This window comes from Lonchura striata, chromosome 1A, assembly GCF_050655825.1.
Source record: "Lonchura striata isolate lonStrDom1 chromosome 1A, ASM5065582v1, whole genome shotgun sequence".
Classification (NCBI taxonomy): Eukaryota; Metazoa; Chordata; class Aves; order Passeriformes; family Estrildidae; genus Lonchura; species Lonchura striata.
In genome coordinates, this window is record NC_140741.1 from 43,230,395 (window position 1) to 43,249,155 (window position 18,761).

At 38.0% G+C, this 18,761-nt stretch overlaps 1 long non-coding RNA gene across 2 annotated transcripts in view; it reads right to left on the bottom strand.

The window, feature by feature from the left end:
* The window catches only part of LOC110479858 (uncharacterized), a 135,395-nt gene that overhangs the window by 77,868 nt on the left and 38,766 nt on the right, over positions 1-18,761 (bottom strand). The window lies entirely within an intron of this gene.

The following is an 18,761-nucleotide window of genomic DNA, read 5'->3' on the forward strand; positions in this document are numbered from 1 at the left end:
CTCTTTCCCTCTACTGCATATAATGGGATCACATGGTGCCTGGCTCAGATGATGGGTTTTTTTACATTTAGTCTGATGAACAGGCTCTGGATATGCAGGCTGTAAAATAACAGACAAAAATTCAATATCAATAAATGTAAAATAATGAATTGAAGGCAAACTATTTAAACTAGGTACATATAAATGGATGGATTTTAAATTGGGTATTACCATACAGAAGAGGGAACTAGGAGTCACTGCCGGTAGGTCTGTGGGAAGCACTCGGTACACTGATAACAGCGGTCAGAAAGACACATTGTTTTGACAGATGTCATATCTGGGGATACCAAGTGCTTCGTAACATAAGTATAATGTAGGACAGGTCAGAAGGGAGCTTTATTATCATTAACACAGGGAACAAACACTTGGACAGCACTGGTCTCTCTGCTCCCCTGTGCTCTGCCAAACGATTGCAGAGAGCCAGCCTATAGTCTGTGTCAATACGTAAGGAATAAAAGTCAAACCAGAAATTATGGTGTTGTGTAGATGATGTGAAATTACCCTTACTGGTGACAGTTCAGGTCCAGCTATTTAAAAAATCATCATAGAAATGGTACAGGTGTAGGAGAAACACAGTGGGGATGGTCCAGAAATGGGAAGATCTTCCAAATGGGGAAATATTAAACCAGCAGAACACGCTATGTGCAAAAAGACTTTGAAGGGGAATGAAATGAGGAGTGGTGTGGAGAAGTTGCTGGTTATTTATTCTTGCAATTCTATCAATGTCAGAACTGGCTTGTCATCACAGCATGTGGACAAAAGCATCATGTGGTAGTGAAAGGCACGAAACACTAACACAATGCAGCCAGATCCCAGGAGCAGGGTATGGGTGGGCACATCATAAGGAAGGGGTTCCACAGCAACCTTTAGGGGAAACTAGAGGTTGAGAGAACAAACAGAAAGCTAAAAGGAGCTAAAACCATACAACATGCAACTGGAGAGGCAGGGGATAGCTGGGAAGGCCATGCTCAGTGAAGGATTCAAACCGAGAGCTGAGATATATGTGGATGTTGGAGAATCCCTGTAAGTAATGGAAGATAAGTCAAATAAACATAGTTTCTTAACCCTCTAACAGCATGGTGTCGAAGTAGAAAGAGAGCATTCTTACTGGACTGTTGAGTGTGAATCCCAGGGAAGCATGTTCCCTTGTTGAGGTTAAGCATCCAGAGTTAGCTTTGGCAAAAGGACAGGAAGGCCAGGGCATTGCTTAAGGGGCAAGGCTTAAAAGGGTCCTAATGATTCACTGTGAAAATGAAAACTGTGACAAAGGGTAGAAAACACTGAAAGACTTGTAGATGTAACAGACTGATCAGAACTGTGAACTTTCCATAGCAGATGACCTCAAAAAAACCCTGCAGAACCAAATTATGTTTGATATATAGCGTATGTGATATAAATATATATTTGTATATAAATATAGAATGTTTTAACAGTCTGAATATAGACATTTGGGAAAATGTCTAAGCTGTTGATTGAAGATTGGTTCTTCAGAACTGCCAGAAACTAAAAATCTAACAACATGCAACAAAAATTTGTGAATTAGCAGTTTCCATGTTGGAGACTTTCCAAAAACAGTAAGACTATGAAAAATGTCAGAAGAAGAATTAAAAAGAAGCAGAAATCTTCTTTCATGTACTTCAGAATGGGTATACAACAGTTCCCTGTAGGAAAGAAAGATTGCAGTACTTCCAGATACTGCAATCACTTAGAAGAAACGCATCAGATTATATTCTGTCTTGCTTGAAAAAAAGTAATAGAGCCAACTAAATATTCAACAGTCCTGTATTCATGTGGGCTTAAACACAATGTTTCAACTACAATCTTTGCAGATTGGAGAAATGCAGAGGTAATCCTTGCTGGAAAGAGGCACAAGCTCAGTTCTCTTTATGGACCCTCTATTACTTGCTCCCAGAGCAGGAGAGAGAGCAGAAGCCAGGCAGGGGCAGGAGGACAGGGGAAGAGGGACTGTGGCAGTGGCACAGCAATGTCAGTGGCACTGGCTGTGGGGACTCTGCTTCCTCAGTTCCCACCATGCCACAGGGGACACTGAAACCACCATGGAGACAGGAATTTGCCCAGGTCCTCCATGGGGATGTAGAGCAGGGGGTTTTTTTGCCTTTTTTTTTTTTTTTTTTTTTTCTTGTTGAGAAACTCATGTTGGATGATGCAAACCTTTGTGGTTAACAGCTTATTTCATAAAATATTGATTTCTTCTTTTTTTTCTCATACTTTAGGAAATAGGATCTTCAAGCACTTTGATTAAGTACTTTCCTCAAACTCTTTTCAAGGTCTAACAAAGTCTAAATCCTAAACTGACTGTTTCCTCTTAAATTATATCCACATTTTCTACAACTCCTCTAAAAATAAAGTATGCCCACCAAGAGCACTGATGAAGGAGAACACCTAAACTTTTCTGATTTATCCAGCAGTACAGGTCCATCTACAGCTACACATGAAAAATGGTGTAAGTGTAGTTTTGAGAGGAAAATACCTTCACTGATAAACAGAAGTGTGCATAAATAAAATCTGTCATAGTTACTTGCTAAATAAAACTAATCAAAGTGGAAAATAAACGTTATGTATATCTCAGACAAAAAAATTTAGCATATGTAATTTACATTGTATAAAGCAAGTGCAATTAGACAGTACACAAAAGAAATATGTACATTATTTATTTCTATTTAATGAATTATAACCCTAGTATTAGCAATGAAGATGTATATGAACTAAGGTTTATAAATTTATCTCTTAACATTTTTTGAAAAGAGAAACCATCAATAATTTTTAATCATAAATGAAAATAAGATAACCTGTAGAGTTATGAGATGGGATTTAGCTGAATTTAATGTGACGTACCAAAACACACAATGGAATACAGACGTCTATAGAGAACATTCTTCAAAATACCCATGGTATTCCTATTAGTATTCATCATAATATAGCTAAATAGAACCACTTTAAAGAGTAACAGTACATAGGAATTGTAATTCCAAACTGATACATGTTGAAACAAAGTATAATAATCTGACCCGCTGCCTACACAAAGCATGTTTTAAATATTTGTCTGTTTCTTTCACTCATAAGTTTGTAATTTTATGGGTCACGTGAAAATTTATTTTAAATCAAATTCTACTTTTTTCTTTTTCCCCTGTATGAATTCTGTGGAATTAATATGGATTTTTTTTTTCTTGAAACTTGTGGAACTTTTCTGTACTATGTTAATTCTTTCTACTGAGTATCAAAGAGACTTAATATATACTGAAAGCTTTTCTGAACCAAGTTTTTAAGTTTGCCCAGTGAAAACCATTTGTCTGCATAAGAGTTTTAAACAGCTTCAAAATTTCTATCACTCAAGTAGGAATAAATGTTTTCTTGGTTAATAGAGCTTGTTGATATTTGGCCATCTTTAAACTTAGTTTCAATTTGAGATAAACATGTTCACTGCACATAACTGAAATAATTTTTAAATATGGTCTACACATGCATTCTGACTTAAATTGGCTGAGGAGATAGTCAGAAATATTGCCCAGAGCACTCACAGAAACGTTACACAGATTGCCTGTCTGCATACTTTCAGCATAGTCTGTAAGGGATTGGCTGGAGTAAGCCATAGGTAAATGCTCTTATCTTCTGTATGTTATCTGTGCTGGCAAAAAAAAAAATGTGTTATGGCCTTCTCTTCTTAACTTTACACAATTAAAGCTTGCAGCCATTAGAAGAGAATGGCTGCATTCTCTGGATAAAAAAAGAAGAAAAGCTCTAGCACACAATGGTATTAAAAAAAAACAAATGCAATGTACTAAATGGCTGAATCAAAGAAAAATAAAAGATCTTTAAAGTATTGACACTACTGCCAAAGAAAATGCACATCAACTCTGTTAAGTACCTTCAGCTTGCTCCTTTTACTGTGATGGGAAAACAGGAAAGTATGAATTTTCTAGATCCAGACACTATCTGTCTGGCTGGCTTGTCACAGCAATGGACCTGCCAGAAAACAAAAGGCTTTATTTGTGGAAGAGAAGACATAGATGTTGGAGTGCTGATATAGAATCATAGAATCTTGGAATGGTTTGAGTTGGAAGGGACCTCAATGTTGGAAGGGACCTCTTGTTCAAACTTCACTGCTATGGGCACGAGCACTTCCTAAAAGACCAGATTGCTCAAAGCTCTATCCAACATGTCCTTGCACACTTCTAGAGATGGGGCATCCACAGCTTCTCTGAGCAACCTGTTCCAGTGTCTTACCACCCTCACAGTAAAGATTTTCTTCCTAACATCTCATCTAAACCTAATGTCTTTCTATTTTCCCTTGTCTGTCACTACAGTTCCTGATGAAGTGCTCCTCTCCATCTTCCCTGCAGGCTCCCTTCACATACTGGGATGTTGCTATGAGGTCTCTGCACAACCTTCTCTTCTCCAGGCTGAACACCCCAACTTTACTCCACTAAACTACATAATAAGAAAAGGTTAAAGAGTGTATGACTTCTGAAACAGAAAATTCAGAGGCTTTATCTGAGGAAGTTCCCCATTGGTTCTGTCCATCCACAAACTACAAACATGAGTCTTGAAGGCCCACACTTCTGCTCAAACTCAAACCTGAGAAATAAGTTAGATAGACATAAAATACAATAAACTTGAGGAAAATGCTCTAGGTTTTCCAAAGCCTAGACTAAAACCAAATGTCATCCAGAATAGAATCAGTAGCTTTGCCTTGTTATTCTTTCTTTTTTTATACTTGATCACCATTATTGGTCACTATAAGGGGAAAAAAATACATTGTCCTTTCCCAGCTCTATTTAGAATAATGTCTCTAGTTGGTGGAGTTTGTGTTTACCAGAGACAGGATGAGACACAGGGAAAAGAGTTTTCTTTGTAGGGACAAGATGTGTAACTGAACGACTAGAAAAGTTACTCCCAAGTTCTCCCCACAGAATTAAAATTATTGGTGGACCTTACTTCCTAATAAAGGGATAAAATGCACCTTTGCAGTTCCATATGACAAAAACAATGGAAAGGAGGTTCTCTGTACGTGATGGATACAAAAGCCTCATAGAGAAATGCACAGAGTTGGGGTACAGTCAGTCCAGGACATGCTGCTTCATCACCTCAGTGTACTAAAATTCTTCCTTCACACCAAGAAATAATTTTCCAGCACTGATTTATATCACTATTGATCCTAAGGTCACTAAAACCAAAATACTGACTGCACCAAGGATAATATTTTAAGACTGTTTTGTGCTCTGCAGGAGCACTGATGCAGAGGAAGAGTTGCACGTGGTCCTGACATGGCAAAAGTGCTGCACCCAGCCCCAAGCAAAGGCAAAGGTGGAGATTGAAAAGTATGATTCCAGTTGCTGAGGGAACGAGGCAGCCAGGTGCTGCTCTGGCAGGATGCCCACAGCCCAGAGGGCAGATGCCAGCAGGCACTCTGTGTAGGCACTCACACCGCAACATCCTTGTCCTGCCTCTCCCTTCCAATCTCCAAGTCCTCCTCCAAAGCCTCCCACCTGAATTCCTGAGTGGCAGTGATGGCCTCTACAGGGCAGTCACCTTGACATGGGATGTGGGGAGCCTTCTGAATACAAAAACTTGAAAGACCTTGGTGAAGGCCCTTCCTGACATGTTTCACTCCCATTTCCAAATACAGCACAGAGTACAGTCTTTCCTGTCTTTCCAGCTGATGAAATATAGCTGTTGTAAAATGCTAGCTAACCACATTTAGTAAATGGAGATAATCAAATAAAAATGAATCTATACTTACTAAAGAAAAACAGTTTCCAAAACACAGACTTTGGCTAGAGGCTTAAGAGTCTGCTTTGGTTTAAGAGTCTGCCAGGAGATCTGTGGACTGTTTTGTAAACAGTTTTCAAACTGGTGTTTGTGGGAGAGACATGTGGGAAGGGGATAAGAGACAGATGGACATATGAAATGTATCCCAAAGGAAGTTCATCAGGAAAGAAAATACTCAAGAGAAGCTTTGATGGGATCTAAGACAATAGCACACCATGGAAAGAAGGTGAACAGGGAATTGTTCATTTCCCATTGTTTCCTGGTACACAAGAGCTAGGGGACAGCCTCAACTGTATGTTTAAGTCAAATACAAGGAAGCATTTTTCCAAGATAACAGAATTAAATGATGTAATTTATTGCTACCAAAGTTATAATGAGCTATAAAGGAATTTAGTGAGTTTGTAAACAATGGAATTACCAGGACTGTTTAGCAGAGTGGTTTAGGAGCAATTGAGAGCCCCACCAGTCCAAACTCAATGAGTGCTGAAGATGAGATGGTGTCCTGGGGTACCAGATGGTGTTCCACATAAGAGAGCCCTTCATTTACATTCTTTCTAATACCCAAACCCTAGGCATCCTACACTTATCCCTATTAGATTTAGCATTATGCAGCAGAGTCATAATCTGACCTAATCTGTCCTTCCAGAAGGACAGATTCCAGAAGACAATTCATAGATCTTTCAGGGTTCTTTCTGATTCTTTCTGACCTAGCTGAAAATCTGTAAGCTGAAAAGCTGTACACCAGAGCTTAAAATGGTCCATTCTTCTATTTTATTCCCTCTACTTCCTTCCTTTGACATAAAGTGTTTCGTTCATCTTCAAAAGGGCACAAAAACCTACCCAGGGAACTGCAGACTGCTCAGTTTACTGTTGTTTCCTCAGGAAGTCATTCAGTGAGTCCTCTTGGAGTGCACTTCTGGCACATGAAGGAGAAGGTGACTGGGAACTCTCCTGGGCTGCATTAGTCAGTAGTTTGAGGGAAGGGATTTTCTAGATACTGAACAGAGAAGAACCATGGGCAAACTGGACTGAGTTCAGCAAAGGCCCCTAGGCTGGGTGGGGACTGGTCTATTTTCCCTTTGAGTACAGAGTGAAGGAACCAGCTTGGTCAGCCTGAAAGAGACAAAGCTATGGGAGGACGCAGGAGCAGCCCCCAGCACCTCTGTGGGGGGTTCTTAGCAAGAAGAGAAATCTGGGTTCATCATAGTGGTACATGGCAGGAGAACAAGAGACAAGCGGCATAATTTGAAATAAGAGACATTCAGGTTAATTGAAAGGGAACACATTTTCCCCACCACAAGGTGGAAGAAGCTGCCTAGGGAGGCTGTACAGTCTCCATCTCTGGAGGTCTTCAGGACCCAAATGGGTATATCCTTGAGCAACCTGGTCTGGACTCAGAGGTGACTCTACTTTGAGCAGGAGGCTGGCCTAGTGACCTTCTGAGATTCTTTTCACCCTGAATTATGCTATGAGCCTATGACACTATGAAAGTAGTGACAATACTGCCTCTCACTCAGTTCTATAGATATAATTAATTTTTTCTATCCTGGTAATTCTAGATTAATTGCTTTAGTTTTTCAAAGAAATGCACTTGATGCTTACAGTCCTAACTTTTGTGCTATTAAACTTGATGTCCTGCTATGTAGCACTACCAGTATTGAGTTTAATTGCTACTTTCAGTTAAAGCAGTGTTTCTTGCTACTGGAGTCTCCTGCTAAGGCAGAGATGCTGTTCTCTGCTCTGGTGAGAAAAAGCAGAGATCCAGTAATTCAGGTTGATGGACCAGCGCTGAGGGACGCTGTGGCACCATGAAACTTTGGCTTCTCGGTCACCCCAAACACCCCTGCTGTGGGGGAGACAGAACAACACATATTCTGGCACAAAGACCCTCTCCAGGAAGCTTCTGGGGAGAGCAGTAGTTCTTCCTAGTATAAAAAGGGGGTGCTGACTTTTAAGCTGTGGTGGGGGATCTGAGGTCTGTGCAAGGGAAGGATGCATCTCCAGATATCACCTGCCCCTGCTCAGGCTGGAGAGCTACCTACCATCTTAGAATGGTAAACCTCACCCTGGAAAAAAACAAGCTTCCTGCTTCAACTTTCCTACACAAGCATTTTTAGAATAGGGAAACAAGTAAGCCTTAGGTTATTCACAGGCTAGGAATAAATCACTTCAGTCATTTTGCTCAGGCAATTTTATATTTTTGAATTATATGGAAATGAGAGCAATTAGCTTTTAGACTGTTGTTCCTTTCACATATTTTACCCACCCATTTCCCATTCTTCTTTATAGGGCAGCTAATACTAGACTTTTTGTTCAGATGGCTTTTAAGAACTAGAATGCACAGAATACAAAATTGTACTTTCTTTTCCCATTTTTCCTACTCCTCAGAAGATTGCCCAGAAAACATTTCATACCATACTTGTTTTGCTTCTTTCCTTTCATGCTTTTATGGTTGTATGCATTGAATTATCTTCTATAAAACATATCATTATACAGCAAAAAAATAGTGGACTGTTACATCACAGATGCAGACCAATGGGATTGTCTTTTGCATTCTTGAGATTTGTGACTAGAGACATTTTCAAAGTTTTCCTGTTGCACCCAGCAACCTGTTAAAGGCTGACAACAGATACATTCAAGTTTCTATCTTCTTGCCTACAAAATGAGCTGAAAAAATCCACAAATTTTCTGGTAATTTAGTTCACCAAAACCTAATGTTTAATATTTAAAAGATATAAAATTTTAATTGTGTTTTTGGATTTTTTTTTAATGTAATGGTTTTGGACCTTGTAGCAAAAAAAGAGAAAAACCCCAAAAAGCACAAAAAGCAGACGTGCTTTCTCTCTGTGGACACCCTGAGCTGGGACTGCAGGGTGGCACCACACAGTGCCCAACTGACTGGCAGTGTGCTGGCCCAGGCTCAGCGCTAGCAGGAAAGGCAGCCTGCAGCTTCAAGATTATCGGAATCTGTGGTATTGATGATTCTGAGATTGTAGAAAGTCTCTGTCTTTCTGCCCTGTTGCCAAAGAAGAAGCCATAATTCGTCTGTGCTGTTTTCAAGGTTGTTTATTCTTGCTTATCTCTAACATGTTCTGCTGCCCTGCTGCAGGTCTGTCCTGCAGGGCAGCGTGTGGGGCTCTGCCCTCAGTGGGATGTCACAAACATTAAATAACAGAAACTACGTGTGCTATATTTACAATAATGTGCCAATATCTGTCACCTATGTTGAACAGTGTGTCCCCAGCCCAAACCAATAGAAAAATGACAACACTACAGTGAAACATGGAGGGCATGAAGAAGAAGAAAAAGAACAAGACACACCAAATTTCCTCCATCTTGTCCCCTTTGGACCCCTAATCTAGAAACCTAAAATTTTACTTTTGCACCGGTGCCACACTTAATTATTACTCATATCAAATACTCAGAGCTTGTAATTCATCCTGTAAGTTTGAAAACTCTTTTCCATGGACAGAGATCCCAGACAGTGTCTCTGGGGGCTCTATCCAGGGGGTTCCTGACCCCCTGCCAGGGTCCCAGACCTTCCAGGGCAGCCAGAGGGAAGCTCTGGATTCCCACACCAGATCATGAGGAGTAATTCTGCTCAGCCACCCTTTGCACTTACCTCTTGTCAGAAACCTTAAGAAAAAAAATATCTTTAAAGTGAAGGATTGTGGGAAAATCATTAATAAATGTCATGTCAAAAAAAATACATTTAACCACAAACTTTGGCTGCATGGGCTTTCTTCTTCATCCCCCTCCTCCAGGAGGAGCATAGGAAATAAAAATGGTTGCAATATGTTCTAATAAATTAATGTGTTGAAATTAAAAGAATGGAATTTGGAACAGAATGTGGAATTTGATACCGTTGTCTTGGAATCCATGAAGTTTTGTACGTAAGGAAAAGCTACTTCATATTTTCCATAGTAAATCTGAATTTATTTAGACTAGCACGTAAAGACTCTTTCAACTATGTTCAGTTAGAAATGCCTATAATTTTAGAAGACAGGGACTGAGAATAATTATTAGTATTTATATTTTAGAGTGTCTTATTCACACTGAACACATTCCTGTGCAGAGCCTGCACAAAGCTTGTGAGGCAATTGTGGACATCTGAACAGCTTTACGACACAAGACTCAGGCTTGGAAGAGGATTGTTTTGCAAATATGAATTTAGCTGTTGTGTTCCCTTCATTTTTTCCCTACCTGTCCCCCGAGGACTTGTGTTACATTCAAATGGTGTTTTCCAGTGTATTTGCCTGTTGGCATTCCTTGTCAGATGATTAATCACAACTTATTGTACTATGCCTACTGCATCTTGTGGGATTCTCAAGTTGTCTCTCCTGCAAGAACTAGGAAAAATCCATCCACGTTGCTTACTTCTTATGGAGAAGCCTACAAAAATATATCATAATTTGTGCTGGAAAGCACAGTGTAATTTTAATGAAGTTCTTTGGCTTGGACTTTGCAATAACAGCAGGAGAAAGTAACTTTTGTTCCACTGAAGCCATTAAGCATTATTAGTAGCAGCAAGTTTTTGGGAAATCTTGAGGCACAATGTAGATCCTTTGTGTACTAACAAGTAAAGACCAGAGCTATTATTTGGGCTCTATGAGATTTCTGCATGCATAAAGCTAATTATTTTTATATTTTCTCCTTTGTTTTTTATGCAACGGAATGAGGCTATGGTATTCAGTAGCAGTGAAATTATATTTGTTATTTAATAGATCTCAGAATCACTTAGCTTTTTTTAAATGATAGAGGTTTATTGACAGCTCATTTTGTGGCCTTGGTAATAAAGCATCTGTAGTCTCTCATTTCGAACAATTTTTCATAGTAAAATGAAAACAGCTTTAGATGTGGTTTAGATATCAGCCAAGATGTACCCTAGGGGTGCAATTATCACTTATGATATTAAAGCAAAAAGAGGAGGTACTGAGATGAACAAGTATTCTAGAAAATGCATTGTCCTAAGTTTACTTTTATTTTTTTCAACAAACACTCACAAAACAATGAGACATGAAGAAAAAAAGTGAAGTATTTTTTGGCACAGGTTTCATCCTTTAACTTTTGGAGTCACAACTATGGATGCAAGATACCTCAGACAAAAGGGATTTAAAATTATTGATGATTCAAGATATCTATCTGTAACAAATAATTTCCAATAAAACCAGATTGCACAGAGCTGAATGGCAATCATTACTGTGAGCCTCTTGCACCTACTGTTGTACCCCTCCATGAGCTCCAGGTACTTGAAGCATTCAATCTACATGGCACTGATTAAACCATCAGAGTCAAAAATAAATAGCAGACAAGATAATGGAGGAAAACCAGCTGAAGCATTAGTGCTTGCAGACAGCACCTTTGTACATCAGAGACCATTTCTGATCACTGTACTTCCATAGCTTCTTCATTTAACTCATTCTGTAAGTTATTACACAGTCCCTTGCTGAGAAGGACCCAGGACATGAAGGAGCCTTGCAACTTCTGTTTGTTGTCTTCTCCAATGTATCCCTACTGCCATGAATCACAAGACTCTCCATCAACTTTACACTTGTAGGAAAAGATTTAGGAAAGACAAAGACTCCAAATAAGTCAATGCAAGCTACAAATAACTTCATTAGAATCAATGTGTTCAGCCAGGGCAGTGCAGACAAGGCACAGCCAAAAGGTCTCTAAACAGCAACTGTCTCAGTACTGCCTTGCATGGTGAATCACAGACTTACAGATTTTAGACTGGGCACAGATTTTAAACTGACAAAATGCTGATAAGTTAATGGATACCCCTTTTCCTTGGTACTTTCCCACATGAAGAGCTGCAGTAAAAGTTCAGGAGGGATGAGTGATTGTACACTGTTCTTTTGTAAAAATAATACAGGATATGGCATGCTTTATGTAGGTAAGTGCACTGGGACCTTATTTTGGGTCTACTCTGCTCCCCACAGCTTGGAAGTGCCATGAAAGTACAGAAAACATATACAGAGAAAACATCATTAAAAGGTATCTAGTGACTTAGGTTAGACAGACAAAACTCAGTTTCTACAGTCTGCCAAAGAGAACACTCAGGGGAGACAATATCACAGAATACAAATACCTTCAAAGGAAGAGGATTATTTGCATTACCAGAATATGATAAAACAAAGAACAGGGGCTTCAACTAGAGAACACAAAGTGCAGTGGAGTAATTAAGTACTGAATGAAGCATGGTGCCAGTGAAGAAGGGGCCAAGAGGGAGGAACAAGGTCAGAAGAGAAGACTGAAAGTGACAGAGGAGGAGAGGATTACAGGCATAATTAATTAATTCAGTGTTCAGGAAACTGGGAGATTAGGAGTAGGGAAAAGCTATATCCTTCCTCTCTCCACAAAGCTCTATGGCTTTGCTGCACACTGGCCATCAAGGCAAGACATTCTTGTTTTCAATGGTTTTCATCATTTTTTTCATCTTGTCCGTGCATGTACCACTTGTCTGGGGACAGCCCACCTACCAAAGCAGGGCTGTCACGAGCCTGCACTCTACAGCTTTCATCAAGTTTGTACCTCACCTACTCAACTGCCCCAAGGCTGGAGAAAGTTCTTGGCCTGACCTGGTTGTCCCAGAGATCAGGTTTTGCTATACTCTTCTCTGCCATCACTTACAACATATTTTCCAGGGAAGTGCAATCGAGCTTCTTCCTTTAACTTTCCAATCCTTTATGAGAGTAAAGGTTTTTTAATTAAAATATACTACATTAATAGCATATTAGCATATTCTTAGCTAACATTTTAATATCTTACAACATTTTAAGGTTCATGTGATTTCTTTCCCCTTTATGGAGAACTCCAAATATGCAAAAATGAATCTCCATTTTAAAGGAAGAAGGAAGCAGGTTTTGAAACAAGTAATAAAGACAGAAAAGCCATTGCTTTTGAAAGACAAAGAAGAATGTCTAAAACATTGACAATACAGGGTCAGAAATAGTTATATGCCTGCAATGGCCACATATCCTTTTCCTGATTGAAGCAATGGCAAAGGTGAAGATGAGTTCATTATAAAATAATCTTCCAAATAAAAAATTGATAATGCTTATTGGAAAAGCACTGTGGTCAAACAACAAAATGTCTTTGAAATATCAGAACAGGGGTTCACACAAGAGAATATATCTTCAGATACATATTAAAATGGCTTTTTTGTTTAGGTTTTTCAGTTAAGCCATTGGTTCCAAGGCAGACATAAGTTTAAAGTATTGCCATGAAGTAAAATATGCACTTGTGTTTTGGCTAAATAAAGAAAATTTCAGAAGATGGCAAATTATCATAGTCAAGAACTATTTCTGGAAAAGCACTGCCTGATTAGTCCATATTTTAATAAAGTAAACAGAGGACAACCAATTCCATAAATAATATTGGGGTTTATGTGAATAAAAATTAGCAGGATGCAATCTTTACAGACTCAGTTGTTTTCAGATTAATTGGAATACATAATGAAAGTAATTACACTCTGATATTTTGGTGCATGTCTCAGTGTACATTGGAAGGAGTCCAGTAAGTTGTCTGCCTATGTCTGATTTATAGAATAATGATTTATCATTTTAAATAGCTCCTTATGAGCAATAAGCATAGAGTGCTTGTATAAATAGTAAATGTCTCTTGATTTTTAACTTTCTGTGCCCCCAAAAACATGTCACTAGGAATAAAATATCAAAAATAATCCTGAGTGCTTTACTAAAAAGACAGTCTCTTTTGAAGCTAAAAAGTGAAAATTGGCTTGTTATTCAACAGGCCTGTGTATACTGCAGACCACCCAGGCCCTTCCCCATGACAGCCTGTCCCCCCTGTGCCCAGGGGGATGCAGATGGCAATGTCCTGGCTGGCTGGCTGCACAGCTGGGCTCCAACCCTGCTTGGGCAGCATTCTACAGCAGCTCTAACTATGGGCACCATCAGAGCAGACCACAAAGTTTAATTTTCATTGGCTGGCATAATAATTTTCAATTTTTGTTATAGTTATGTTGAACTTAGTATTTTTAACCTGTTCACATTTTTTTGATCTGTCCCATGTACATTTATTTAGATAATTAGTTGTACATATATATATGTATATATATATATATGTCAGGTAATAGCGGTGTACACACTTCCTGGTGATTATTTTTCTTAAGATTTTTATAAGCAGTATTCAGATGAAAGATGGAACTAAAATTTTAAGAATACATGAAAAGAGAGTGTTAAAATCACTTCTATGGGTAAAATAAATGACCCGTTATTGCTATTTCATAAAAATGAAGCTTATAGACTATGTTTTGTGTTTAAAATTACATTATTATACAAAATAAATATTAATTGCAGTTAGTGAAATAACATATTGCTTTTGGTCATCATGGGCCTCACTTCTAAAGGTATTTCCTGCCTAATAAAGTAGTTCATTACCTTGTGGGATTTCAGAATTACTGCAGTAGGCCAGCTGTTTTTTCCCCATCAAAATCAGTGCCATTAGGATGCTGAGGCACTTCTGAAAAGCAGTCATACATGCAAGAATATTGTCACAAAAATGTCTATATATTCTTTAATTTTCAGATTGAAGTGATGGGGTATTTGTCCATTTGGGAGTTTGTTTGTAAAATGCAAGACAGAAACTCCTTTTTCTGCCTTTTAAACTCAGTCTATCAGCTTTAGCTGAAATAACACAGATGAAGAAAATATTGTGTTTGCAACTCACAACTAAAAATTCCACTGGAAGTAATTCAGGAAAGCTTCAACCAATGCAGCAGAAACTGAAAAAGCTCCAAAGTTTAAAAAAACCAACAAACCACAGTACACCAAACAAACCCTCTTTTCTGAAAGACTTGTACAATGTGAAGATTTATTAGGCCAAATGCACTTTTGAACTCATTAACATCTGAGAATAGTAAGAGCAAAATTAGACCTTAGAATAGTCTGTCATTGCCATGAATATAAATAGTATTTTAAAAGAAAAGTGTACTTATTTTAAACTGAGACCTTTTAGTTTAAAGAACAAAGGATGGCCTTTTTTAGGTTGCTAAGCGTGAACATAAACTCTTATGTTTATGGGTTGTACCTCTAGACTACAAATATTTTAATCATATGTGATAATATCTACAAATCTAAATGTACCCTGTCCCATGCTGTCTGAGGAGATGACATTGTGCAGTTTTAGGTACATGTATAGTGACAATAGCACTAGTCCAGGAGCAGCAGCAATTATTATCTTAAGCAACATGGGACGTCTTGTATTCAGATACACAAGCATTTATATAATGTGCTGGGGCTGAGTGTAAGTGATAATAAACTAATGTGGACTCATTATGATGACTCAGAGAAACAATATTACATTATAAATTCCAAGTAATATGTTTCTGTTCAGAGCGGATGTGGTCTTGCTAAGAAAAATAGTACCTTTAAAAGTTGTTCCTTGGACTAAAAAATCTGCTTGAATTCTTGAAGATAACGATTACTGAAATACCATGCAAAGACCTCTAAAAGACTTAAAACTGAAGAAGAAAAGGGGAAATCAAAGCACTTTTTTATATACAAGTGACTTTCTTGGTTTTCTATTACAAAAACCTTGTTACAATCAAAGTTTGGGGCTACTGTTTGGAATGGGAAATATGGACAATCCAAGTGTGTAATAACACAAGTACAGTTTGGAACAGGTCAGACAGGAGCTTTATTAACTGTGATCACAGTGAGATGTGGACAGTATCACCCTCACTGTTCCCCTATGCTCTGCTAAGTGATTGTAGCCTGCAATCATTCTAATATAGGCTGTGTCAGGGAATTTAAAAAATAATAATAATAAAAGAGGTGAGAAGAAAGGTTACTGTGGTGTTAACAAATTCAGGTATCCATCTCCAACAGAGACAGACTTCTTCAGTAGCTTGCTATCTGCCATAGCTCCAAGAAGGACTCACACAGTAAATAAGGTAAGAATGTGGAGTCTTTACTATTAGGTGTACCCTGTACTGCCTTCAATTAGCAGTGGGGGGAGGAAGCAAGCAGACTGCAAGCTCCTAGTTAAAAGGACTGTTCTTTTACTTAGGATGAACTTCTTAGACAGAACTTTCAAATATCAATACTCTGAAATATCAGTAATTTTACCACTACACGGATAAAACATGACTCAGGATGTTCAATCTTATTGTAATGTCCAATCAATTCTGCATTATCAATCACAAAACATCTGGCTTTTCTATTGTCCCCTGACACCTGCAGTTGGGGGATGACTGTGCTCATAGTGAAAATCTGTTTTCTGTAATGTGCTTACAGAATTCACAAGAAGTTCACTGACTCATGTCTTGCAAGTGTAAGGAAAAACACTTCCTTCCTGATGCTCTTCCTCACTCCCTCCCAAACACCAAATATTCTAATAAATACTTCAATACATAATAATGTCTTCCATGCTGTACTTCCCAGCTTTTATGGACCAGTTGTAACTGGAATGTGACTGTGAAATAAACAGGTACAAAATGACTGACAATTCCCAGAGATGGAAAATATAAGCCCATTTTAACTCCATGCTGTTAAAATAAAATAGTTCCTGCATGGATTCTACAAAGCATTGCCTTTACCTGAAGCTAAAGAAACACTTCAAAGGCAAGGCCCTTTGGTTTTCTTTTTAAGCCCAGACTACCAGAAAGATAACCTTATTTTTAAAAAGTAATGACATTGTTGCACTTGGTATTTCTATGAGAAAAAAAAAAAAAGAAAAAAAAAAGAAATTTGTATCACAATCACACATACTCCTTTGTTTACACTCTTTATAACTTATTTACCCTGACAAGTACACACTGTTTTTTTTTATTTTTGGTAGGACTCATGTTAACATAAATCTGCATCTTTCTCACATTTAATTCATATGACTAAAATCAAACCAAACCAAAACTGTAAACACACTGATTCTACAGCTGGAAGTTATTAGCTATGCAAATAACAGATAACATTATTACTACTCATTCCAGAAAGATTAATAAACCAAAAAAATTCATTACAGGTATTGTGTATCTTACACATACAAATAATTTCTGCTTCTTAATTTGTCCTCAAATACTTCCATAAATGCTTTTAGCAGTGGGGTCTTCTTACGAATACTATATACTACAGCTACTCAACCTCTCTACTCCCATGATGCAAGTAAAAAAATTAAAACTTCCAGGTTCCTTTCTTACCAGGGACTATAACTCTGGCAAGAATTAGGGAGGGAGGTGATTTGCAGCTCACAATTCAGAAGCAATTGCAGACTGAATGCTGAAGGCTCTTTGTAGCTGATGCTGCCAAACTCTTCCCATTAGAAACCCGTCATTTCAGTCATTAAGAACTCTTCCAGAATTTAACTGTTGGGGCTGAAATGTTCCATGTCTGATTTCCAAAAAAAGTGTTTGCATCATTTGTCCAGTTGTTTTCAATAATAAAATCAGCAGAAAATATATTATTTGCCAATCATGCTATTTACCAGTGATTACTTCAACAGTTTTGTAAATAATTTCTGGCAGTATGATGTCTTGAGGCAAGGAAGTGCAATTTGGCATTGAATAATCTTTGTGTGATGGGTAAGTCTTTTGTTGTGCATCTATGTGTATGGATGAGAATAATGTGCAAATATAGCCAAGTTATAAATAAATGAGAAAATATCTGATTGCATATGCTTAGCAGCAGTTGATAAATAGCATTTCCAAGGATTCTGTCCATGCTAAGCCTATTTTCTTTCTGACCCAAGATAAAGGAGGCTAAGCCTAGACTGTTTCTACAAACTGCCTTTCCCAGCTGTGCTGTGCCAGAAGACAGACACCAAACTAAGGTGCATGTTACACAAGGCAGTTGCATCAATGGGATCATTCCCTGGGGTTGGTAAGGGAAGGCATGGGTCTCCTTTCTAGACCTCATAGCTAGCTAATCTCACAAAGCCATTCCTCAAAGCATCCTTCCTCAGCTCCTTAGATGTACATCAGCTTGAGCAGAAGACTGTGGTGGTCTTGCAGAAGTGTCGGGTTCTCACACCCACACCTGACATTGGGGAGGGCTGTACTGTGAACTAATAAAGTCTGAAGAGTAGTTGTCTATTGTTTGCTTACTCAGTGTCCAAAATTTGTAGTTAAAGTTATTATTCATATTTGTCTGCTTCAGTTTATTATCTGAAAGATGGGACTAATAATCGCTGCTTCATTGCAGCAAACAAGTATGACAAGAAGTTCATTACTGCTTGTGAAACAGCTGAGTACACTAATGATGAACATGAAAGAAATGGTCATAAGGAAACAAATAGTTCTGCATTACATCAGTCTTGCACAATGCAAATGAAGCAGCATTGGATGCTCCTTGAAGACAAGGGTAAAATCAAATACTAAGTTCATTAATGGATCATCTATATGAAACATGCTTCCATGCTAGGTGTCTGATTTTAAAGAGTTCCAGTAGAAGAAGTTCATTGACAAGAACAAAAAAAAGTGTGTGTTCTTTTAATTAGACTGATCACAGTGCATAAATCCAAAGGAAGCTAGTTAAAATTGCACAGATTACTGCCAGAAAGAAACAGAATTTTGTTTTACTGCTTGATTTTCTAAACTTCGTGTCCTTTAAACATTTTTTAAAATACATAATGTTAACACATGCAAATAACAAAATGCAGAATGGATACAGTGAATATTATAATCTTATATTTTGAAGTGCTGATATGCTTCCCTAGGAACACCATTTAGACAGATGATTTTATAATACGTAAACATACTACATGCAAAATCAAGATCTGATTTAGTACCTAACAATATATTCCTGAAACCTAAAACAAGAACAAGATCAACTTCAAAATTCTTGCAGAATCAGAGCTTTAATGTAAAGAACTGCAAACAAAATTTGGTATGACAGTAGCAACATGTTTTTCATTTTTCCTGATATCTTTCTGGAGTTGATGTGATTTAGTACTGAAATGACAAACAGTAAAAATCT